We start from the raw sequence: 25,285 nt of genomic DNA on the forward strand, positions 1-25,285 counted from the left end.
TGGAATTCGAGGCGTCTCCACCCCACCGGTTCCTAAAATCTGCTTTGCCGATTACTCCCTCAGACAGGGAGGCGGTGCTAGCGGCAATTCACAAGCTGTATTCCCAGCAGGTGATAATCAAGGTGCCCCTACTTCAACAAGGCCGGCGTTACTATTCCACACTATTTGTGGTACCGAAACCGGACGGTTCGGTGAGACCCATTTTAAATTTGAAATCCTTGAACACATACATAAAAAAATTCAAGTTCAAGATGGAATCGCTCAGGGCGGTTATTGCAAGCCTGGACGAGGGGGATTACATGGTATTCCTGGACATCAAGGATGCTTACCTGCATGTCCCCATTTACCATCCTCACCAGCAGTACCTCAGATTTGTGGTACAGGATTGCCATTACCAATTCCAGACGCTGCCGTTTGGACTGTCCACGGCACCGAGGGTGTTTACCAAGGTAATGGCGGAAATGATGATACTCCTTCGAAAAAAGGGAGTTTTAATTATCCCGTACTTGGACGATCTCCTAATAAAGGCGAGGTCCAAGGAGCAGTTGTTGGTAGGAGTAGCACTATCTCAGGAGGTGCTACACCAGCACGGTTGGATTCTGAATATTCCAAAATCACAGCTGGTTCCGACGACACGTCTACTGTTCCTGGGTATGATTCTGGATACAGTCCAGAAAAAAGTTTTTCTCCCGGTGGAGAAAGCCAAGGTGCTGTCATCTCTAGTCAGAGACCTCCTGAAACCAAAACAGGTATCGGTGCATCACTGCACGCGGGTCCTGGGAAAGATGGTAGCTTCTTACGAAGCAATTCCTTACGGCAGGTTCCATGCCAGAATCTTTCAGTGGGACCTGTTGGACCAATGGTCCGGATCGCATCTTCAGATGCATCACTTAATAACCCTGTCTCCAAGAACCAGGGTGTCTCTGCTGTGGTGGCTGCAGAGTGCTCATCTTCTAGAGGGCCGCAGATTCGGCATACAGGACTGGGTCCTGGTGACCACGGATGCCAGCCTTCGAGGCTGGGGGGCAGTCACACAGGGAAGAAACTTCCAAGGACTATGGTCGAGTCAGGAGACTTCCCTACACATAAATATTCTGGAACTAAGGGCCATTTACAATGCCCTAAGTCAGGCAAAATCCCTGCTTCTACACCAGCCGGTACTAATCCAGTCAGACAACATCACGGCAGTCGCCCATGTAAATCGACAGGGCGGCACAAGAAGCAGGATGGCAATGGCAGAAGCCACAAGGATTCTCCGATGGGCGGAAAATCATGTACTAGCACTGTCAGCAGTGTTCATTCCGGGAGTGGACAACTGGGAAGCAGACTTCCTCAGCAGGCACGACCTCCACCCGGGAGAGTGGGGACTTCATCCAGAAGTCTTCCAAATGATTGTAAATCAATGGGAACGGCCACAGGTGGACATGATGGCGTCCCGCCTAAACAAAAAACTAGAGAGATATTGCGCCAGGTCAAGAGACCCTCAGGCGATAGCTGTGGATGCTCTAGTGACACCGTGGGTGTACCAGTCAGTTTATGTGTTCCCTCCTCTGCCTCTCATACCAAAGGTACTGAGAATAATAAGAAAGCGAGGAGTAAGAACAATACTCGTGGTTCCGGATTGGCCAAGACGAGCGTGGTACCCGGAACTTCAAGAGATGATCTCAGAGGACCCATGGCCTCTGCCGCTCAGACAAGACCTGCTGCAGCAGGGGCCCTGTCTGTTCCAAGACTTACCGCGGCTGCGTTTGACGGCATGGCGGTTGAACGCCGGATCCTGAAGGAAAAGGGCATTCCGGAGGAAGTCATTTCTATGCTGATTAAAGCCAGGAAAGATGTTACTGCAAAACATTATCACCGCATATGGCAGAAATATGTTGCTTGGTGTGAGGCCAGAAAGGCCCCAACAGAGGAATTTCAACTAGGTCGATTTCTGCATTTCCTGCAAGCAGGAGTGACTATGGGCCTAAAATTAGGCTCCATTAAAGTACAGATCTCGGCTCTGTCAATTTTCTTTCAAAAAGAACTAGCTTCACTACCTGAAGTTCAGACATTTGTAAAAGGAGTGCTGCATATTCAGCCCCCGTTTGTGCCTCCTGTGGCACCTTGGGATCTCAACGTGGTGTTGAGTTTCTTAAAATCACATTGGTTTGAGCCACTAAAAACCGTGGATCTAAAATATCTCATGTGGAAAGTGGTCATGTTATTGGCCTTGGCTTCGGCCAGGCGTGTATCAGAATTGGCGGCTTTGTCATATAAAAGCCCTTATCTGATTTTCCATATGGATAGGGCAGAATTGAGGACTCGTCCCCAGTTTCTTCCTAAGGTGGTATCAGCGTTTCACTTGAACCAGCCTATTGTAGTGCCTGGGGCTACTAGGGACTTGGAGGATTCCAAGTTACTGGACGTAGTCAGGGCCTTGAAAATTTATGTTTCCAGGATGGCTGGAGTCAGGAAAACTGACTCGCTGTTTATCCTGTATGCACCCAACAAACTGGGTGCTCCTGCTTCTAAGCAGACTATTGCTCGCTGGATTTGTAGCACAATTCAGCTGGCGCATTCTGCTGCTGGACTGCCGCATCCTAAATCTGTAAAAGCTCACTCACGAGGAAAGTGGGCTCATCTTGGGCGGCTGCCCGAGGGGTCTCGGCTTTACAACTTTGCCGAGCTGCTACTTGGTCAGGGGCAAACACGTTTGCTAAATTCTACAAATTTGATACCCTGGCTGAGGAGGACCTGGAGTTCTCTCATTCGGTGCTGCAGAGTCATCCGCACTCTCCCGCCCGTTTGGGAGCTTTGGTATAATCCCCATGGTCCTTTCGGAGTTCCCAGCATCCACTAGGACGTCAGAGAAAATAAGAATTTACTCACCGGTAATTCTATTTCTCGTAGTCCGTAGTGGATGCTGGGCGCCCATCCCAAGTGCGGATTGTCTGCAATACTTGTACATAGTTATTGTTACCTAAAGGGTTATTGTTGAGCCATCTGTTGAGAGGCTCATTGTTTTCATACTGTTAAACTGGGTATAGTATCACGAGTTATACGGTGTGATTGGTGTGGCTGGTATGAGTCTTACCCGGGATTCAAAATCCTTCCTTATTATGCCAGCTTGTCCGGGCACAGTATCTAACTGAGGCTTGGAGGAGGGTCATAGTGGGAGGAGCCAGTGCACACCAGGTGACCTAAAAGCTTTCTTTAGTTGTGCCCAGTCTCCTGCGGAGCCGCTATTCCCATGGTCCTTTCGGAGTTCCCAGCATCCACTACGGACTACGAGAAATAGAATTACCGGTGAGTAAATGCTTATTTTTCTGTTCTTTTGAAAGTATAAATGATGGAAATACAATCAAACTTTTTTTTGAGATGTTATAAGAATGTCTAATCTGTAATTTGATGCCTTTTGGAAATGTTTCCATCTTTCCTTGGCTTCTTTTTGCACATTAAAATGAATTTTTGCCTGGGGTGCCCAAACTTTCAATCCCCACTGTATATATATATATATATATATATATATATATATATATATATATAGGATATGTGTGTATATGTGTATTAGAATATGTATATTCCTATTACAATTTCTAATGAATGCTGAAGTAAAGTTATTCCTTCTCATGTGATGGTCGCTCTGTTGATAAAGCTCTAGGTCAGCCGTGACGAGATGGTCTCAAATCCTCATGAGGAGTCCGAGTGTTTATTCTTTTCCCGCCATGGATAGAATAAAATGAAAGTCAACCCCTGGTCTGAACGGGGCCCTGTCACAAAGAATCGTATACAGGAAGCTAAGTGATATTTTAATTATATGCTTTGATGATATTTGCATTACATATGCATGGGGGAGTGCTTGCATTCAGAAATGGTCGGTTACCTTGGCATCCGATAGAATTACCCTAGAGAGAGAGGGGATATTTCTTAAGTTGGGTCTTCTCTAGAACATTGTAGCAGGCTGCCGTGCGACTACAAGAGGTATGGGACTCTTGGGTTCGCGGGCCAATTCCATGACTAGGAGGGTGTTGTGGATTCACCAAGGGAATGCTGAGGCTGAATCTGAGAGATACTGGAGTATCTTCCCTATGAAGGTGTAACCGGTGTTTGGGGATGGCTTTGTTAAGTTAATCTCAGCAGATACCACGGGTAACTCTACCTTCTTGAGATATGTTCCCTCACAACAGCTGATTACTCATTCTTTTATGGGATGCAGTCATTTTAACCGGTTGGATACCGTTCTTTTTCCCCTTCTTTGCAGATAGTGGAAGGTGAAAAGGTAAGAGGTCTGCAGCCTTTTCAGGTTTGCAGATGAGGATATCGTCTTCTGTTTCTACCACATCCACCGCATGTCGCTGGATCTATCTTGCTGGAGCCCACACCGGTGGGAACTCGTCTGATACTCTTCGGTCAGTCCTGGAATGGACTTGGACTAGTGAGTTGAAAATAGAATCCAAAGGGGGACATACTGGAGTTTCCAGATGATTCCCCTCACTGATTTTTCAAATAGATCTTACCGATTCTCCTCTGGAAGGGTAGGTAGTATGCAACGCCATACCAGAGTTGCGTCAGGATCAGGACATTGTCCTGCTGTCCCTGTCATAAAAAAATAAAAAAAAGATTTCTACTTAAGAAGTTGAACTACAGGATGGAATCTTTCAGGCCAGGGATCTCCAACCTGTAAAAGAAGAAAGAGGGTTTAAATGCGGTTTCATCCGCATTAAGCTTACCTGGGTTTGCTATCCAGGATTGTCATTGCCATTTCATCGGAGTGATGGCAGTATGATGGTTTTCCTTCAATAGTAACAGCCATTATTATTCTGTACTGGGACGCTCTCCTGACTACGGCGAGGTCAAGAAACAAGTGGTACGAATCGTTGTTTCTCTCTGACAGTTCTTCAACACAGAGAATCGCTGTTGATCCCAAAGACGCAGATGTCGGAGGTGGGAATAAGATTAGATACTGAACTGTTGAGAGTTGTTTTTTCCTGGGGAAAGAGATCTGAGGATCCAGAGTCGGATCAGTTTGCAGTGACAACCCATCAATATGTTCCATTGATGAAGAAGATGGTTGCGGCCTAAGAGGCCTTTTCGGTGAGCAGGTCAAATGCCAGAGTGGTTTACACGGGACCAGTTGGACATGTGGTCCAGGTCTCACCTGCACATGCACCGGAATATAATCCTAAAGACCAGGATATCTCTCCTGTGGTGACTGCACAGTTCTCACCTCCTAGAGCAGGGCTGGCCAAACCGGTCCTCGAGATCTACCAACAGTTCATGTTTTCCAGGCCTCCTGGAGATCTGTAGAATTGTCAGTTAGGAATGAGTGCCTCACATCTTAATTAGTAATGACTACACCTGTGCACCAGCTAGGTTACCTGGAAAATGTGAACCGTTGGTAGATCTCGAGGTCCGGTTTGGCCAGCCCTGTCCTAGAGGGACGAAGGTTCGGGATCCAGGATTAGATCCTGGTGTCCATGGATGCAGGTCTCCGAGGCTGGGGAGCAGTCTTTCCAGGGGAAGAATTTCCAGGGGAAAAGGTCAAGCTGGGAAGCTTGTCTGCAATAAGCATTCTTGAATTAAGAGCTGTTTTCAACGAACATCTTCGTGATCTGCCCGTCTTGATTCTGTCGGACGACTTAATAGCAGTGGCGTAAGTAAGCCGTTAGGGCAGAACAAGGAGCAAAGCGGCAATGGCAGAAGCCACAAAAGTTTTCCGCTGGGCGGAAAGGCAGGTAAATGCTATATTGGCAGTCTTCATTCCGGATGTAGACAACGGAGAAATACATTTCTTCTCCAGATGTGATCTCCATCCAGGAGAAATGCAGTCGTCATCGAGAAGTTTTCACAGTAGTGACAAGTCTTTGAGAAATGGCACACTTGGACATGATGGCGTCTCGCCTCGACAAGAAACCTCAGGGATATTGTTCCAGGTCAAGGGACACTCAAGTTATAGCAGTGGACGCCCTCATGACACCTTGGGTGTTTCAGTCGGTCTATGTGTCCCCTCCACTTTCACTCTTTCCAAAGGTGATAAACTTAAGAAAAACAAAGGGTCAGGCGATCCTCTTTGATCCGGTCTAGTCAAGGAGGGCTTGGTATCCAGATCTTCAAGACTTACTCATAGAAGATCCATAGCCTTTTCTTCTACGAGAGGACCTGTTCCAGCAGGGACCGGGTGTGTATCAAGACTTACCGCGGCTGCGTTTGACGGCATGGCGTTTGAACGCCATATCCTAGCCCGAAAGGGTATTTCCGGTGAAGTCATTCCCACATTGCTTCAAGCTAGGAAAGGAGTAACGTCGTAGCTTTACCACCATATTTGGAGGTAGTATGTGTCTTGATGTGAATCCAAGAAGGCTCCCATGGAAGAATTTCAGCTGGGTGGTTTTTCTCCATTCTTTGCAAGCAGGTGTGGATAGGCTCCATTAAAGTGCAGTTTTCAGCCTTATAAATGTTCTTTCAAAAAGAAGCGGCCACCTTTCCAGAAGTTCAGACTTTCGCGAAGGGAGTGCTGCACATCCAACCTCTATTTGTGCCCCCCAGTGGCACCGTGGGACCTTAACGTGGTGTTGCAGTTTCTTATGTCACACTAGTTTGAACCTTTACAAAAGGTTGTGTTAAAATTTCTCTCTTGGAAAATGGCCATGCTATTGGCCTTGGCGTCCGCAAGGCGGGTGTCGGAATTAGTGGCTTTGTCTCACAAGAGCCCTAATTTGATTTTCCATGTGGATAGAGCGGAATTGAGGACTCGGAAAATAGTTCTGCCAAAAGTGGTTTCTGAGTTTCACAGAAACCAGCCTATTTGATTAGCATTGGCTAATTCAAAGTCTCTCGATGTAGTCAGGGCTTTGAATGTTTATGTCGCAAGATCGGCTCAGATTGGGGAAACAGAGGCTCTGTTTATCCTGTATGCTCCCAGCAAAATTGGGGCCCCTGCTTCTATGCACGCTGGACCTGTGATACGATTCGGCGTGCTCGTTCTATGGCTGGATTGCCGTTACCGAAGTCGGTGGAGGCCCATTCTACTAGGAAGATGGTCTCTTCTTGGGCGGATGCCCGAGGAGTCTCAGCGGTTCAACTTTACTGAGCGGCTACTTGGTCGGGTTCAAACACTTTTGCTATGCTCTACAAGTTTGATACCCTGGCTGAGGAGGACCTCATGTTTGCTCAATCGGTGCTGCAGAGTCGTCCGCACTCTCCCGCCCGGTCTGGAGCTTTGGTATAACCCCATGGTCCATACATCCTCTAGGACGTATGAGAAAATAGGATTTTAATACCTACCGGTAAATCCTTTTCTCTTAGTCTGTAGTGGATGCTGGGCGCCCGTCCCAGTGCGTGCTGTATCTGCAGTTATTGGTTCTGGTTACACTCTTGTGGTGTTTCTTTTCTGTCAGGCTGTTGCTGACGTTGTGCATGCCATGGCATGCGGTGTCTTATTATTGGTTGTGTTGACACACTGGTTGTGTTACATATTCTCTCAGCATGTGGCTGTGTATTGTTCATGCCATTGGCTGGTGTTCTATTGAATGCCACGTTCTGTGGTATGTTTGTGGTGTGAGCTGGTATGACACTCACCGTGTTTAAACAATAAACTCTTTCCTCGAAAATGTCTGTCTCCATGGGCACAGTTCTCTAACTGCAGTCTGGAGGAGGGGCATAGAGGGAGGAGCCAGTTCACACCCATTCAAAGTCTTATAGTGTGCCCATGTTTCCTGCGGATCCCGTCTATACCCCATGGTCTTTACGGAGTCCCCAGCATCCTCTACGGACTAAGAGAAAAGGATTTACCGGTAGGTAGCAAAATCCTATTTTCTCTAACGTCCTAGTGGATGCTGGAGACTCCGTAAGGACCATGGGGAATAGACGGGCTCCGCAGGAGACTGGGCACTCTAAAGAAAGCTTTAGGACTACCTGGTGTGCACTGGCTCCTCCCCCTATGACCCTCCTCCAAGCCTCAGTTAGATTTCTGTGCCCGGCTGAGCTGGATGCACACTAGGGGCTCTCCTGAGCTTCTAGGAAGAAAGTATATGTTAGGTTTTTTATTTTCAGTGAGATCTGCTGGCAACAGGCTCACTGCAACGAGGGACTAAGGGGAGAAGAAGAGAACCTACCTGCTTGCAGCTAGCTTGGGCTTCTTAGGCTACTGGACACCATTAGCTCCAGAGGGATCGAACACAGGACCCGACCTCGTCGTCCGTTCCCGGAGCCGCGCCGCCGTCCCCCTTACAGAGCCAGAAGCAAGAAGGTCCGGAAAGTCGGCGGCTGAAGACTTCTGTCTTCTCCAAGGTAGCGCACAGCACTGCAGCTGTGCGCCATTGCTCCTCATACACACCACACACTGCGGTCACTGATGGGTGCAGGGCGCTGGGGGGGGGGGGGGGGCGCCCTGAGCAGCAATACTGACACCTTGGCTGGCAAACTGACACCATGTATAGCCCCAGGGGCTATATAGGTGTATATTAACCCCTGCCAGAAACGATAAAAATGCGGGAGAAAAGTCAGCGAAAAAGGGGCGGTGCTATCTCCCTCAGCACACTGGCGCCATTTTTCCCTCACAGCTCCGCTGGAGGGAAGCTCCCTGGCTCTCCCCTGCAGTCACTACACTACAGAAAGGGTTAAAAAGAGAGGGGGGGCACAATTTAGGCGCAGTATACAATATATATATAGGCAGCTATAAGGGAAAACACTCTTTATAAGTGATATCCCTGTGATATATAGCGCCCTGGTGTGTGCTGGTATACTCTCCCTCTGTCTCCCCAAAGGGCTTTGTGGGGTCCTGTCCTCTGTCAGAGCATTCCCTGTGTGTGTGCTGTGTGTCGGTACTGCTGTGTCGACATGTATGATGAGGATAATGATGTGGAGGAGGAGCGAATGCCTGTAAATGTGATGTCACCCCCTGCGGGGTCGACACCGGTGTGGTTGGACTTATGGAAGGATTACGTGAAAGTGTCAACTCCTTACACAAAAGGTCGACGACACAGAACAGCCGGCTACTCAGCTTGGGCCTGTTCCAGCGTCTCAAATGTCGTGGGGGGCTCTAAACACGCCCGTTACCTCAGATGACAGACACAGATGTCGTCACGGACACCGACTCCAGTGTCGACGACGATGAGACTAGTGTACCCTCCAAATAGGTCCACCCGTTACAGGATTGAGGCAATGAAAAATGTATTACACATTTCTGATAATACCCCAGGTACCACATAAAAGGGTATTATGTTGGTGAGAGAAAACTACCAGTAGTTTTTCCTGCATCTGAGAAATTAAATGAGGTGTGTGAGGAAGCGTGGACTTCCCCTGATAAGAAATTGATAATTTCAAAACGGTTATTGGCAGCGTACCCTTTCCCGCCAGAGGATAGGTCACGTTGGGAAACTCCCCATAGGGTAGATACAGCGCTGACACGCTTATCAGAAGAGGTGGCACTACCGTCTCCGGATACGGCCGCCCTAAAGGAACCTGCTGATAGGAAGCAGGAGGTTACCCTAAAAGATATAGTCACACACTCGGGCATTATATTGCGACCAGCCATTGCTTCGGCATGGATGTGCAGTGCTCCCGCTGCGTGGTCAGATTCCCTGTCGGAAAATAACTATGGATAGGGACAGTATTTTGCTGACAATAGAGCATATAAAAGACGTGGTCTTATACATGTGTGATGCACAGAGGGATATTTGCCTGCTGGCATCAAAAATAAGCGCTAGGTCCATTGCCGCCAGACGGGGACTCGGCAATGGTCAGGCGATGCCGACTCGAATCGGCACATGGGAGTTTGCCCTATAAGGCTACCCCACAACAAAAGAAAGCACCGTATCATTAAGTACAGTCCTTTCGGCCCCAGAAAAGTAAGAGGGCTAGAGGCTCATCCTTTCTGCCGTGAGGCAAAGGTAGAGGAAAAAGCTGCAGCACACAGCTAGTTCCCAAGAGCAGAAGTCCTCCCTGCGTCCGGTAAGTCCACAGCATGACGCTGGGGCTGCTCAGTCGGACCCGGGTACGGTGGGGGCCCGTCTCAGAAATTTCAGCGCCCAGTGGGCTCTCTCACATGGATCCCTGGGTCCTTCAAGTAGTATCTCAGGGGTACAGGCTGGAGTTCGAGACGTTCTTCCCCCCGCCGTTTCCTAAAATCTGCCTTACCGGCACCTCCCTGTGCCAGGGAGGCGGTGTTGGTGGCTATTCAACACTATAATCACAACAAGTGATTGTCAAGGTGCCCCTCCTTCAGCAAGGAAGGGGTTACTATTCCACAATGGTTGTGGTACCGAAACAGAACGGTTCGGTGAGACCCATCTTAAAATTAAAATACTTGAACTTTTATATAAGAAGATTCAAGTTTAAGATGGAATCGCTCAGGGCGGTTATTGCGAGGCTGGACGAGGGGGATTACAGGGTCTCCCTGGACATCAAGGATGCGTACCTGCATGTCCCCATTTACCCTCCTCACCAGGAGTACCTCAGATGTGGGGTACAGGACTGTCACTATCAGTTCCAGATGCTGCCGTTGGAGTTGTCCACGGCACCGAAGGTCTTTACCAAGGTAATGGCCGAAACGATGATACTCCTTCGCAAGAAGGAAGTTTTTATTATCCCGTACTTGGACGATCTCCTGATAAAGGCGAGGTCCAAAGAACAGTTGGTAGTGGGGGTAGCGCTCTCTCGGGAAGTGCTACAACAGCACGGCTGGATTCTCAATATTCCAAGTCACAGCTGGTCCCGACGACACGTCTTCTGTTCCTGGGAATGATTCTGGACACAGACCAGAAAAGAGTGTTTCTTCCAGTGGAAAAAGCCGAGGAGTTTTCATCTCTAGTCAGAGACATCCTAAAACCAGGACAGGTGTCGGTACATCAATGCACACGAGTCCTGGGAAAAATGGTAGCTTCGTACGAAGCATAATTCCATTCGGAAGGCTCCACGCAAGGACGTTCTAGTGGGACCTGTGGGACAAATGGTCCGGGTCCCATCTACAGATACAACAGGGATAACCCTGTCAGCAAGAAACAGGGTGTCGCTGCTGTGGTGGCTGCAGAGGGCTCATCTACTAGAGGGCGCAGATTCGGAATACAGGACTGGGTCCTGGTAACCACGGATGCCAGCCTTCGGGGCTGGGGTGCAGTCACACAGGGAAGAAATTTCCAAGTAGATTTCGCTTCACATAAATATTCTGGAGCTAAGGGCCATTTACAATGCCCTAAGCCAAGCAAGGCCCCTGCTTCAGAACCAGCCGGTACTGATACAATCAGACAACATCACGGCGGTCGCCCATGTAAACAGACAGGGCGGCACAAGAAGCATGATGGGGATGGCAGAAGCCACAAGGATTCTCCGATGGGCGACCTACACCCGGGAGAATGGGGACTTCATCCAGAAGTTTCCTAATGCGGGTAAACCGTTGGGAATGACCACGGGTGGACATGATGGCGTCCCGCCTCAACAAAAAGTTGAAAAGATATTGCGCCAGGTCAAGGGACCCTCAGGCGATCGCTGGGGACGCTCTAGTGACACCGTGGGTGCACCAGTCGGTTTATGTGTTTCCTCCTCTGCCTCTCATTCCCAAGGTACTGAGAATCATATGAAAGCGAGGAGTGGAAACTATACTCATGGTCCCGGATTGGCCACGAAGAGCTGGGTACCCAGAACTTTAAGAGATGTTTGCAGAGGACCCTTGGCCTCTGCCGCTCAGACAAGACCTGCTGCAGCAGGGATCCTGTCTGTTCCAAGACTTACCGTGGCTACGTTTGACGGCATGGCGGTTGAACACCGGATCCTAATGGGCATTCCGGAGGAAGTCATCCCTACCCTGAGCAAAGCCAGGAAGGATGTCACCGCAAAACGTTATCACTGCATTTGGCGAAAATATGTTGCGTGGTGTGAGACCAAGAAGGCCCCGACGGAGGAATTTCAGCTGGGTCGATTCCTACAATTCCTGCAAGCAGGAGTGACGTTGGGCCTCAATTGGGGTCCATCAAGGTCCAGATTTCGGCTCTGTCGATTTTCTTCCAGAAAGAACGGGCTTCACTGCCTGTAATTCAGACTTTTGTCAAAGGAGTTTTGCATATTCAGCCTCCTTTTGTGCCCCTGTGACACCTTGGGATCTAAATGTGGTTTTGGAATTCCTGAAATCACATTGGTTCGAGCCACTTAAGACTGTGAATTTAAAATATCTCACGTGGAAAGTGGTTCTGTTGTTGGCCCTGGCTTCGGCCAGGTGGGTATTAGAATTGGCGGCTTTGTCTTGTAAAAGTCCTTATCTGATTTTCCATATGGATAGGGCAGAGTTAAGGACTCGTCCTCAGTTTCTCCCGAAGGTGGTCTCAGTTTTTCACTTTAACCATCCTATTGTGGGCCTGCGGCTACTAGGGTCTTGGAGGATTCCAAGTTACTGGAGGTAGACAGGGCCCTGAAAATATATGTTTCCAGGACGGCTGGAGTCAGAAAGACTGACTCGCTGTTTATCCTGTATGCACCCAACAAGCTGGGTGCTCCTGCTTCTGAGCAGTCTATTGCGCGCTGGAATTGTAGCACTATTCAGCTGGCTGCGGTGGAATTACCGCAGCCTAAATCAATAAAAGCCCATTCCACACGGAAGGTGGGCTCATCTTGGGCGGCTGCCCGAGGGGTCTCGGCTTTACAACTTTGCCGAGCAGCTACTTGGTCAGGGGCAAACACGTTTGCAAAATTCTACAAAATTGATACCCTGGCTGAGGAGGACCTGGAGTTCTCTCATTCGGTGCTGCAGAGTCATCCGCACTCTACCGCCCGTTTTGGGAGCTTTGGTATACTCCCCATGGTCCTTACGGAGTCCCCAGCATCCACTAGGACGTTAGAGAAAATAAGATTTTACTCACCGGTAAATCTATTTCTCGTAGTCCGTAGTGGATGCTGGGCGCCCATCCCTAGTGCGGATTGTCTGCAATACTTGTATATAGTTATTGTTACACAAATTGGGTTGTTATTGCGAGCCATCTATTCAGAGGCTCCATTGTTATCATACTGTTAACCGGGGTTCCTATCACGTGTTATATGGTGTGATTGGTGTGGCTGGTATGAGTCTTACCCGGGATTCAAAATCCTTCCTTATTGTGTCAGCTCTTCCGGGCACGTTCCTAACTGAGGCTTGGAGGAGGGTCATAGGGGGAGGAGCCAGTGCACACCAGATAGTCCTAAATCTTTCTTTAGAGTGCCCAGTCTCCTGCGGAGCCCGTCTATTCCCCATGGTCCTTACGGAGCCCCCAGCATCCACTACGGACTACGAGAAATAGATTTACCGGTGAGTAAAATCTTATTTTTCTTGGGGGGGGGGGGGCGCAATTAGTTAGTGCCTCACCATTCTCTGGCCTCACCGCATGTCACTGATCAGGAGGTACATTGGGAAACCCCTAAAAATACGAGGAGGTTCAGAGGAAGGAAACGGTCTAACAACCCGAATGATTATACCAGATTCACACATACTAATAGATATTAAAGTCTAAGATCTTTACATGCTAATGAACACTCTTTTTTTTTTTTTAATCCAAGATGGAGAAGGAACCTTCTAGGAAGGGAATGTGGGAGCCCATCAGGTGTACAGACATCACTGGGAGGCCTCAAAAGAAGGTTAGGGGAAAAGAAGTAAGCCCCTCTTGTGGGTGACCTCAATTTACCTTGTGATTAGCCAGAGATCACAAAGTTCCCACCACAGAGTATAATGGAGGATAGCGAACCTCTATTATAACCAGTGCGCTCCGCCTGATTGTCAGGCCAGGAGCGCACACCCAATCAGGAGAGTGCTATGACATGGCGCTCCCTGATTGGCTGCCAGGTCCTCTAGTGACAGGAGTCACGGAGGGTCCCGGCATTCGGGGAAAGGGGCTCAATGTGTAAACATGGAACCCATTTAGTGGCGTGGATCGGGTTTTTTGCGGTTTGTTTTTTTTAACCCCTGGGATGCCTACTTGGGCTGAAGAGGATCGATCATCACTGGATTATAGGTGAGTAATTGGGGGTTTTATTTACAGGTACACCAATGGTGACAAGGGGACCGATGAGCTCTGTGGGACACTAGCAGGAGCGATCTAGGCACGGGCAAGCAGGGGGGGCACCCAGGGCGCTGTAGCCCGCTGGTGCCTTTGCAGTCAAACCTCAGGCGCCCACCAGAATCCCTAACCCGCTCCCCGGCTGCAGCAAGTGCCGTGGGCTGTGTGGGCACCTGCTGCAGCCGGCGCCATTGACAGATGCTAGAGGTCATAATTGACCTCTAGTGCCTGTGCGATGCTGTAGCTGATACGGTAGAGAAGTCATGACATCTCTCCCATAGAGAGGAGCGGGAGGCCAGAGACGGAGCAGCAGCGGTCCAGTAGCAGCAGCAGGGCTGGTGAGTATTTTTTTATGTTTCTCTATCGTCCTAGTGGATGCTGGGGTTCCTGAAAGGACCATGGGGAATAGCGGCTCCGCAGGAGACAGGGCACAAAAAGTAAAGCTTTCGGATCAGGTGGTGTGCACTGGCTCCTCCCCCTATGACCCTCCTCCAAGCCTCAGGTTTTTGTGCCCGTCCGAGCAGGGTGCAATCAAGGTGGCTCTCCTAAAGAGCTGCTTTGAAAAGTTTAGTTTAGGTTTTTTATTTTACAGTGAGTCCTGCTGGCAACAGGATCACTGCAACGAGGGACTTAGGGGAGAAGAAGTGAACTCACCTGCGTGCAGGATGGATTGGCTTCTTGGCTACTGGACATTAAGCTCCAGAGGGACGATCACAGGTACAGCCTGGATGGGTCACCGGAGCCGCGCCGCCGGCCCCCTTGCAGATGCCGAAGAGAGAAGAGGTCCTGAAATCGGCGGCAGAAGACTCCTCAGTCTTCTTAAGGTAGCGCACAGCACTGCAGCTGTGCGCCATTGCTCTCAGCACACTTCACACTGCGGTCACTGAGGGTGCAGGGCGCTGGGGGGGGGGGCGCCCTGGGCAGCAATGAAATTACCTTTTCCTATGGCAAAAAATACATCACATATAGTCCCTGGGGCTATATGGATGTATTTAACCCCTGCCAAATCATCAGAAAAACGGGAGAAGAAGCCCGCCGAAAAGGGGGCGGGGCCTATTCTCCTCAGCACACAGCGCCATTTTCCCTCACAGAAAGACTGGGGGGAAGGCTCCCATGCTCTCCCCTGCACTGCACTACAGAAACAGGGTTAAAACAGAGAGGGGGGGCACTAATTTGGCGATATTTATATATATAAAGATGCTATAAGGGAAAACACTTATATAAGGTTGTCCCTATATAATTATAGCGTTTTGGTGTGTGCTGGCAAACTCTCCCTCTGTCTCCCCAAAGGGCTAGTGGGGTCCTGTCCTCTATTAGAGCATTCCCGGTGTGTGTGCTGTGTGTCGGTACGTGTGTGTCGACATGTATGAGGACGATGTTGGTGAGGAGACGGAGCAATTGCCTGTAATGGTGATGTCACTCTCCAGGGAGTCGACACCGGAATGGATGGCTTATTTAGGGAATTACGTGATAATGTCAACACGCTGCAAGGTCGGTTGACGACATGAGACGGCCGACAATCCAATTAGTACCGGTCCAGGCGTCTCAAAAACACCGTCAGGGACTTTAAAATGCCCAATTACCTCAGTCGGTCGACACAGACACAGACACGGACACTGAATCCAGTGTAGACGGTGAAGAATCAAACGTATTCCTCATTAGGGCCACAAGTTAAGGGCAATGAAGGAGGTGTTAAATATTTCTGATACTACAAGTACCACAAAAAAGGGTATTATGTGGGAGTGAAAAACTACCCGTAGTTTTTCTTGAATCAGATAAAATAAAATGAAGTGTGTGATGATGCGTGGGTTACACCGATAGCAAATATTGGCGTTATACCTTTTCCCGCCAGAAGTTTAGGCGCGTTGGGAAACACCCCTTAGGGTGGATAAGGCGCTCACACGCTTATCAAGTGGCGTTACCGTCTCCAGATACGACCGCCCTCAAGGAGCCAGCTGATATGTAGCTGGAAAAATATCCTAAAAAGTATATACACACATACGGTGGTTATACTGCGACCAGCGATCGCCTTAGCCTGGAGATGCAGTGCTGGGTGGGCTTGGTCGGTTTCCCTGACTGAAAATATTTTATATAGAGCATTTAATAGGATGCATTCTATATATATATATATATATATATATATATATATGCGAGATGCACAGAGGGATATTTGCACTCTGGCATCAAGATAAGTGCGTTGTCCATATCTGCCAGAAGATGTTATGGACACGACAGTGGTCAGGTGATACAGATCCCATACGGCACATGGAAGTATTGCCGTATAAAGGGGAGGAGTTATTTGGGGTCGGTCCATCGGACCTGGTGGCCACGGCAACAGCTGGGAAATCCAACCTTTTTACCCCAAGTCACATCTCAGCAGAAAAAGACACCGTCTTTTCAGCATAAATCCTTCCGTTCCCATAAGGGCAAGCGGACAAAAGGCCAGTCATATCTGCCCAGAGATAGAAAGGGAAGTAGACTGCAGCAGGCAGCCCCTTCCCAGGAACAGAAGCCCTCCACCGCGTCTGCCATGTCCTAAGCATGACGCTGGGGCCGTGCAAGCGGACTCTGGTGAGGTGGGGGGGGGTCGTCTCAAGAGTCTCAGCGCGCAGTGGGATCACTCGCATGACCCCTAGATTGTACAAGTATTATCCCAGGGGTACAGACTGGAGTTTCGAGACATCTTCTCCTCGCAGGTTCTTGAAGTCTGCTTTACCAACGGCTCCCTCCGACAGGGAGGCAGTATTGGAAACAATTCACAAGCTGTATTTCCAGCAGGTGAAAATCAAAGTACCCCTCCTACAGCAAGGAAAAGGGTATTAGTTTTCCACACTATATTGTGGCACTGAAGCCAGACGGCTTAGTGAGACATATTCTAAATCTGAAATCTTTGAACACTTACATACAAAGGTTCAAATCAAGATGGTGTCACTCAGAGCAGTGATAGCGAACCGAAAAATGACTATATGGTGTCCCTGGACATCAGGGATTACCTCCATGTAAAAATTTGCCCTTCTCGACAAGGGTACCTCTGGTTCGTGGTACAGAACTGTCAATATCAGTTCAGACGCTGCCGTTGAATTGTCCACGGCACCCCTGGCCTTTACCAAGGTAATGGCCGGAAAGATGATTCTTCTTCAAAGAAAAAGGCGTCTTAATTATCCTGTAATTGGACGATAGCCTGAAAAGGGCAAGGTCCAGAGAACAGTTGGAGGTCGGAATAGAACTATCTAAAGTAGTTCTACGACAGCACGGGTCGATTCTAAATATTCCAAAAATCGCAGCTGTTTTTCCGACAATACGTCTGCTGTTCCTAGGAATGATTCTGGACACAGTCCAGAAAAAAGGTGTTTCTCCCGGAGGAGAAAGCCAGGGAGCTATCCGAGATAGAAACCTCCTAAAATCAGGCCAAGTATCAGTGCATCAATGCACAGGGGTCCTGGGAAAAATGGTAGCTTCTTACGAAGAAATTCCATTTGGCAGATCTCACGTAAAAAATTTTCAGGGGGATTTGCTGGATGAAAGGTCCGGATCGCATATTCAGATGCATCAGCGGATAATCCTGTCTACAAGGACAAGGGTGTCTCTTCTGTGGGGGCTGCAGAGTGCTCATCTTCTAGAGGACAGCACATTCAGCATTCAGGACTGTGTTCTGGTGACCACGGATGCCAGCCTGAGAGGCTGGGGAGCAGTCACACAGGGAAGAAATTTCCAAGGAGTGTGATCAAGTCTGGAGATTTCTCTCCACATAAATATACTGGAGCTAAGGGCAAATTTCAATGCTCTGAGCCTAGGAAGACCTCTGCTTCAAAGACAACAGGTGCTGATCCAGTCGGACAACATCATGGCAGTCGCCCACGTAAACAGACTGGGCGTCACAAGAAGTAGGAGGACGATGCCAGCAAGGATTCTTCGCTGGGCGAAAAATCATGTGATAACACTGTCAGCAGTGTTCATTCCGGGAGTGGACAACTGGGAACCAGTTTTCCTCAGCAGGAATGAATTCCACCCGGGAAAGTGGGAACTTCATCTGGAAGTTTCCACATGATTGTGAACCGTTGGGAATGACCAAAGGTGGTCATTATGGCGTCCCACCTGAAGCGCCAGGTCAAGAGACCCTCAGGCAATAGCTGGGACGATCTGGTAACACCGTGGGTGTACCAGTCGGTATATGTGTTCCCTCCTCTATCTCTCATACCCAGGGTACTGAGAATTATAGGACGGAGAGGAGTAAGAACTATACTCGTGGCTCCGGTTGGGCCAAGAAGGACTTGGTACCCGGAACTTCAAGAGATACCAAGAAGGGTCTTGATTCAGCAAGAAGCATATCTGTTTTCAAGACTTACCGCAGCTGTATTGACAGCAGGGAGGTTGAATGCCGGATCCTAAGGGAAGAAGGCATTCCGGAAGACATCCGTACCCTGGTCAGAGCCAGGAAGGAGGTGACCGCACAACATTATCACCGATTAGGTGAAAATATGTTCCATGGTATGAGGCCAGGAAGGCCCAAAGGAAGAATTTCAATTCGGTCAATTCCTACATTTCCTACAAACAGGAGTGTCTATGGGCCTCAAATTGGGGTTCATTAAGGGTCAAATTTCGGCCTGTCGATTTTCTTCCAGAAAGAATTGGCTTCATTTCCTGAAGTCCAGAAGTTTGTCAAGGGAGTATTGCATATACAACATCCTTTGGTGCCTCCAGGGGCACTGGGGGATCTCAACGTAGTTGGGATTCCTCAAATCACATTGCTTTAAACCGCTCTGTGGTTTTGATATATCTCACATGGAAAGTGACCATGCTGTTGGTCCTGGCCTCGGCCAGGCGAGTGTCAGAATTGGCGTTTTGGTCGCACAAAAGCCATATCTGATTGTCCATTCGGACAGGGCAGAGCTGTGGACTCGTCCACAGTTTCTCCCTAAGGTGGTGTCAGTGTTTCACCTGAACCAGCTTATTGTGGTACCTACGACTACTAGGGACTTGGAGGACTCCAAGTTGCTAAATCTTGTCAGGGCCCTGAAAATATAACTTCCAGGTCGGCTGGAGTCAGGAATTCTGACTTGCTGTTATCCTGTATGCACCCAACAGACTGGGTGTTTTTTGCTTCTAAGCAGATGATTGTTAGCTGGATGTGTAGTACAATTCAGCTTGCAGATTCTGTGGCAGGTATGCCACAGCCAAAGTATGTAAATGCCCACTCCACAAGGAAGGTGGGTTCATCTTGGGCGGCTGCCCGAGGGGTCTCGGCATTACAACTCTGCCGAGAGGTTACGTGGTCAGGGGAGAACACGTTTGTAAAATTCTACAAATTTGATACCCTGGCTAAGGAGGACCTGGAGTTCTCTCATTCGGTGCTGCAGAGTCATCCGCACTCTCCCGCCCGTTTGGGAGCTTTGGTATAATCCCCATGGTCCTTTCAGGAACCCCAGCATCCACTAGGACGATAGAGAAAATAAGAATTCTATTTCTCGAAGTCCGTAGTGGATGCTGGGCGCCCATCCCAAGTGCGGATTATCTGCAATACTTGTACATAGTTATTGTACAAAAATCGGGTTATTGTTGTAGTGAGCCATCTTTACAGAGGCTCCTCTGTTATCATACTGTTAACTGGGTATAGTATCACGAGTTATACGGTGTGATTGGTGTGGCTGGTATGAGTCTTACCCGGGATTCAAAATCCTTCCTTATTGTGTACGCTCGTCCGGGCACAGTATCCTAACTGAGGCTTGGAGGAGGGTCATAGGGGGAGGAGCCAGTGCACACCACCTGATCCTAAAGCTTTACTTTTTGTGCCCTGTCTCCTGCGGAGCCGCTATTCCCCATGGTCCTTTCAGGAACCCCAGCATCCACTACGGACTTCGAGAAATAGAATTATCGGTAAGTAAATTCTTATTTTTACCTGTGTGTGTGTGGGTGGAGGGGGGGGGGGGGCAGGCCAAGGAAACGGGGAGTGTATTTTCGCTATGCAAGTGTGCGATCGCATGTGCAGCCGAGCGGTACAAAAATGTTTTGTGCAGTTTCTGAGTTGCCCAGAAATTACTCACCCGCTGCGATCACTTCAGTCTGTCCGGGCCCGGAATTGACGTCAGACACCCGCCCTGCAAACGCTTTGACACGCCTGCGTTTTTCCAACCACTCCCAGAAAACGGTCAGTTGCCACCCACAAACGCCCTCTTCCTGTCAATCTCCTTGCGACCGCCTGTGCGAATGGATTCTTCGTAAAACCCATTGCTCAGCAATGATCTGCTTTGTACCCGTACGACGCGCCTGCGCATTGCGGTGCATGCGCAGTTTTGACCTGATTGCACGCTTGTTTTTTTCACTAGGTAAGTATGTGTGAGTGTGTAAGTGCGCAGTAAGTGACGTCACACGCAGCCGCTGCAGGCCGGGGAGCGATGAGTAGCTCCCGGCCAGCACGCTAAAGCTGCGCTGGCCGGGAGCTACTCTTGAAGTGCAAAGGTATCGCCGCTGTGAGATGCCTTTGCACTTCTGCGGGTGAGGGGGCGGCACTGACATGCGGGGCGGACTAGCCCCGTGCTGGGCGTCCCCCCGCATGTCAGTGTGAATGATCGTAGGCTGTGCTAAATTTAGCACAGCTACGATCAACTCGGAATAACCCCCTTAGTAAATATCCCCCCTCGACTAATGACATTAAATTGTTACAAAAGGGTTTACATTTTGCGTCAAGCAAAGATCCAAATATTTGGACCTACATAAATTTATCAGAGAACTGTACAGAAAGAGCTTTTATGTATTAAAACATATACATGAAAATAATGCGGATAGCTCCATAACTGATGAGAAATTACCGAATGTTTTAGATTAAACGGATCAGGAGTCCAGAATCCGAATCTAGAACAACAATTGGCAGAAAAGAGAAGAGAATCAACATGTTACTAAAACTCCCAGTCTCATTGTTTTGCTATTGATCAAAAAAGTCCGGCGATCGCTGTTTTCTATTATAAAATATTGAACGACTTTGAAGAATTGTGTCAGAATTCAAAAATAAAAAACAAAAATCATCGGAAATATTATCCAAATATCTTTAAACAAAACCGAAGTAAACATGAAAAAATGGCACTAATACAATTAAAGGATTCACTGTCCCCATAGTAGCAGCAGTCACACCCCAACCTCATTATACTGTATGTGCTCCGTACTCACTGACACCTCCACTGCTACACTCTCTGCTCTTATTGGCTCTCAAAGTCACTTGACACTGCACTCTCTGCTCTGATTGGCTCTCACAGTCATATGACCCTGCACTCTCTGCTCTGATTGGCTCTCACAGTCATGTGATCCTGCCCTCTCTGCTCTGATTAGCTCTCACAGTCATGTGACATAAAGTCATATGACAATGCACTCTGCACTGATTGGCTCTCACAGTCATATGACTGTGCACTCTCTGTTATGATTGACTCTCACAGTCATGTGACCCACAAACAGCACAGTCATGTGACACAGTTACAACCAGCACTAGCCTTAAAAAATAAGTAACATCCATATTACAGAAGCCTGTGACCCTTCATGGAGGTATTAACCCTACACAAAATGGCCGCCTGGAAGAGGACAAATGTGTCATTTGATAGGGAAGCTCTAGTGGTCACCTGATATGTACTACACTACCCAGCATGCTTTGTTTCCTCATCTCATTTCCTGATATCACACGGTGAGTATGTGTCCTGCAGCGTAATAATCCCTGATGTTATATTATATTATACTGTATATTATATCCCTGTTATACCTCATACACTGTAATATACACACACACAGCAATGTCATCACTGATCTGTATTATACTGTATATTATATCCCTGTTATACCTCATACACTGTAATATACACACACAGCAATGTCATCACTGATCTGTATTATACTGTATATTATATCCCTGTTATACCTCATACACTGTAATATATACACACACAGCAATGTCATCACTGATCTGTATTATACTGTATATTATATCCCTGTTATACCTCATACACTGTAATATACACACACACAGCAATGTCATCACTGATCTGTATTATACTGTATATTATATCCCTGTTATACCTCATACACTGTAATATACACACACAGCAATGTCATCACTGATCTGTATTATACTGTATATTATATCCCTGTTATACGTCATACACTGTAATATACACACACACAGTAATGTCATCACTGATCTGTATTATACTGTATATTATATCCCTGTTATACCTCATACACTGTAATATACACACACACAGTAATGTCATCACTGATCTGTATTATACTGTATATTATATCCCTGTTATACCTCATACACTGTAATATACACACACACACACACACACAGCAATGTCATCACTGATCTGTATTATACTGTATATTATATCCCTGTTATACCTCATACACTGTAATATATACACACACAGCAATGTCATCACTGATCTGTATTATACTGTATATTATATCCCTGTTATACCTCATACACTGTAATATATACACACACAGCAATGTCATCACTGATCTGTATTATACTGTATATTATATCCCTGTTATACCTCATACACTGTAATATATACACACACAGCAATGTCATCACTGATCTGTATTATACTGTATATTATATCCCTGTTATACCTCATACACTGTAATATACACACACAGCAATGTCATCACTGATCTGTATTATACTGTATATTATATCCCTGTTATACGTCATACACTGTAATATACACACACACAGTAATGTCATCACTGATCTGTATTATACTGTATATTATATCCCTGTTATACCTCATACACTGTAATATACTCACACACAGCAATGTCATCACTGATCTGTATTATACTGTATATTATATCCCTGTTATACCTCATACACTGTAATATACACACACAGCAATGTCATCACTGATCTGTATTATACTGTATATTATATCCCTGTTATACATCATACACTGTAATATACACACACACAGCAATGTCATCACTGATCTGTATTATACTGTATATTATATCCCTGTTATACCTCATACACTGTAATATACACACACACAGCAATGTCATCACTGATCTGTATTATACTGTATATTATATACCTGTTATACCTCATACACTAATATACACACACACAGCAATGTCATCACTGATCTGTATTATACTGTATATTATATCCCTGTTATACCTCATACACTGTAATATACACACACACAGCAATGTCATCACTGATCTGTATTATAATGTATATTATATCCCTGTTATACCTCATACACTGTAATATACACACACACAGCAATGTCATCACTGATCTGTATTATACTGTATATTATATCCCTGTTATACCTCATACACTGTAATATATACACACACAGCAATGTCATCACTGATCTGTATTATACTGTATATTATATCCCTGTTATACCTCATACACTGTAATATACTCACACACAGCAATGTCATCACTGATCTGTATTATACTGTATATTATATCCCTGTTATACCTCATACACTGTAATATACACACACACAGCAATGTCATCACTGATCTGTATTATACTGTATATTATATCCCTGTTATACCTCATACACTGTAATATACACACACACAGCAATGTCATCACTGATCTGTATTATACTGTATATTATATCCCTGTTATACCTCATACACTGTAATATACACACACACACAGCAATGCATCACTGATCTGTATTATACTGTATATTATATCCCTGTTATACCTCATACACTGTAATATACACACACACAGCAATGTCATCACTGATCTGTATTATACTGTATATTATATCCCTGTTATACCTCATACACTGTAATATATACACACACAGCAATGTCATCACTGATCTGTATTATACTGTATATTATATCCCTGTTATACCTCATACACTGTAATATATACACACACAGCAATGTCATCACTGATCTGTATTATACTGTATATTATATCCCTGTTATACCTCATACACTGTAATATACACACACAGCAATGTCATCACTGATCTGTATTATACTGTATATTATATCCCTGTTATACGTCATACACTGTAATATACACACACACAGTAATGTCATCACTGATCTGTATTATACTGTATATTATATCCCTGTTATACCTCATACACTGTAATATACACACACACAGTAATGTCATCACTGATCTGTATTATACTGTATATTATATCCCTGTTATACCTCATACACTGTAATATACACACACACACACACACACAGCAATGTCATCACTGATCTGTATTATACTGTATATTATATCCCTGTTATACCTCATACACTGTAATATATACACACACAGCAATGTCATCACTGATCTGTATTATACTGTATATTATATACCTGTTATACCTCATACACTAATATACACACACACAGCAATGTCATCACTGATCTGTATTATACTGTATATTATATCCCTGTTATACCTCATACACTGTAATATACACACACACAGCAATGTCATCACTGATCTGTATTATAATGTATATTATATCCCTGTTATACCTCATACACTGTAATATATACACACACAGCAATGTCATCACTGATCTGTATTATACTGTATATTATATCCCTGTTATACCTCATACACTGTAATATACTCACACACAGCAATGTCATCACTGATCTGTATTATACTGTATATTATATCCCTGTTATACCTCATACACTGTAATATACACACACACAGCAATGTCATCACTGATCTGTATTATACTGTATATTATATCCCTGTTATACCTCATACACTGTAATATACACACACACAGCAATGTCATCACTGATCTGTATTATACTGTATATTATATCCCTGTTATACCTCATACACTGTAATATACACACACACAGCAATGTCATCACTGATCTGTATTATACTGTATATTATATCCCTGTTATACCTCATACACTGTAATATATACACACACAGCAATGTCATCACTGATCTGTATTATACTGTATATTATATCCCTGTTATACCTCATACACTGTAATATATACACACACAGCAATGTCATCACTGATCTGTATTATACTGTATATTATATCCCTGTTATACCTCATACACTGTAATATACACACACAGCAATGTCATCACTGATCTGTATTATACTGTATATTATATCCCTGTTATACCTCATACACTGTAATATACACACACACAGCAATGTCATCACTGATCTGTATTATACTGTATATTATATCCCTGTTATACCTCATACACTGTAATATATACACACACAGCAATGTCATCACTGATCTGTATTATACTGTATATTAT

The 25,285-nt window shown here is 46.4% G+C and overlaps 1 protein-coding gene across 1 annotated transcript in view; it reads left to right on the forward strand.

The window, feature by feature from the left end:
- The first annotated feature begins 21,486 nt into the window (after positions 1 to 21,486).
- Positions 21,487 to 25,285, forward strand: part of LOC134984198 (zinc finger protein 260-like) — a 79,706-nt gene continuing 75,907 nt past the window's right edge. Inside the window, exon 1 of the mRNA XM_063949832.1 lies at positions 21,487 to 21,663. The gene's annotated coding sequence lies outside the window, so the exon portion shown is untranslated. The remainder of the gene's footprint in view (positions 21,664 to 25,285) is intronic.

The sequence above is a fragment of the Pseudophryne corroboree genome, assembly GCF_028390025.1.
Source record: "Pseudophryne corroboree isolate aPseCor3 chromosome 3 unlocalized genomic scaffold, aPseCor3.hap2 SUPER_3_unloc_4, whole genome shotgun sequence".
Taxonomy (NCBI): domain Eukaryota; kingdom Metazoa; phylum Chordata; class Amphibia; order Anura; family Myobatrachidae; genus Pseudophryne; species Pseudophryne corroboree.